General features: G+C 40.4%; 1 pseudogene; it reads left to right on the forward strand.

The window, feature by feature from the left end:
• The first annotated feature begins 971 nt into the window (after positions 1 to 971).
• Positions 972 to 1,461, forward strand: LOC145721396 (small nuclear ribonucleoprotein E pseudogene; annotated as a pseudogene).
• The last annotated feature ends 270 nt before the right edge of the window (positions 1,462 to 1,731 follow it).

The raw sequence follows: 1,731 nt of genomic DNA on the forward strand, positions 1-1,731 counted from the left end.
CCTCAGTGGTACCCAACGGGAAGGTATTCTGAAATCTCAGCATATCCAGGAGAACAGCTAAGTGTTTTGAAAAGAGGAAGTCTGTGCTGCCCATGATATTTCATTGCTAGTAGCTTGTCCTCCTGCAGCATATATAGGGAGGAACTTTCAGCTGAACACCAGCCAAGAGTGGGAGGTGGGATATCTATTCTATTTTTTTCCCCTATCACCATGGCTGCCTCTTTTAACCCTTCACAGAGCAAAGAATAAAGCCCTGTGTACTGCTAAGCTAACCGAAGAAGGCTTTGGAGGTTCTCCAGATTTTCACTCAGTCTCCTAACAGCCAGGGAGGGAAAAGGAAAAAGAGCCTTCCATAAGCTTTCCCAAGTCCAGACTTGCCTCATCGGATTCCTGCTGCTTCTGAGCTCTGTGTTTGCTTTTGTTTCAAGATCTGTTTGTATATATTGATATATACATAAATTCCCAAAGTTTCAATACTGCCTCATCACCAAATGTATAACATAAGCAAATAAAAGTAGACAGATCCATGAGGGCGGAATCTGCAGGCAAGACATTCTTCAGAGAATGGAACCAGCTTACCTTCATTTCTGTCTTCATGTTACAGAATTTGTTTTTCTGCCTTTAAAAAGACCAGGGGCTGTTCACTGTTAAGGATCAGATCATCGGTTCATGGGGTTCAACAGCATGCATGTCATCCAGGCTGATACCCTTTGCCTGTTTCAAAGACAAAGAGAGTAGCTCTAATTCCCATTTGTGCATGGAGAGATCAAATATGAATACTTCCTGAGGAAGTGAGAATAAAATAGGCAGCCCAGAGATGCTTCTGGGCCCCAATTATATTCCATTTTCAGATTGTGTTCTAGTCCTTAAAATGATAGAAAATTGTGGAGTGTTTCTAATCTTTGCAGCTTCGATTGAATCCATCTTTCCTGAATTATGTCAAAGTGGTCTTGCATTAAGAAGGGCTTTTGAAAGTTGCTCTCTGAGGTAGCGCGTGGTCTTTGTCGGCTTCCACCATGGCATACCGTGGCCAGGGCCAAAAAGTGCAGAAGGTGATGGTTCAGCCCATCAACCTCATCTTCAGATACTTGCAAAATAGATCTCGAATTCAGGTGTGGCTTTATGAGCAAGTGAACATGCGAATAGAGGGCTGTATCATTGGTTTCGATGAATACATGAACCTCGTATTAGATGATGCCAAAGAGATTCATTCTAAAACAAAGTCAAGAAAACAACTGGGTCGGATCATGCTAAAAGGAGATAATATTACCCTGCTCCAGAGTGTCTCCAACTAGAAATGATCTGTGAAGTGAGAAATTCTTGAGAAGGCCATGTAGTTTGTTTTTTTAGATGTCCTTTGTTGTGAGTGTAGTTCTAAAACATTTGTTCGTATTATTTTGATTACCTTTATGTTTATTACCAGAGGACAATAAATGCGGTGGGATTGCTTTTATTTAAAAATTTAAAAAAAAAAAAAAAAAAAAAGAAGGGCTTTTGAAATAGCCAGGTAGCTGGTCGGTTTGGTTTGAGACTTGGCCAATTGGAAAATGTTTTGTTTCACCAAAAAATGTCACGGAGTCCAGTCAGAAGCCAAGTATTATCAGTTTTGAGTTCGACGGATTTATTTCTATTTCTTTTCAAATTTCCTTGCAGACGAGTGAGGGAAGGAGCACTGATTAAACGTCTAAGGTATCCCATGCATTCTGTTGGTATTTTACATATTTACCTCAC

The sequence above is a fragment of the Leptonychotes weddellii genome, chromosome 5 (genome assembly GCF_054177405.1).
Source record: "Leptonychotes weddellii isolate Sample4059 chromosome 5, ASM5417740v2, whole genome shotgun sequence".
Lineage (NCBI taxonomy): Eukaryota > Metazoa > Chordata > Mammalia > Carnivora > Phocidae > Leptonychotes > Leptonychotes weddellii.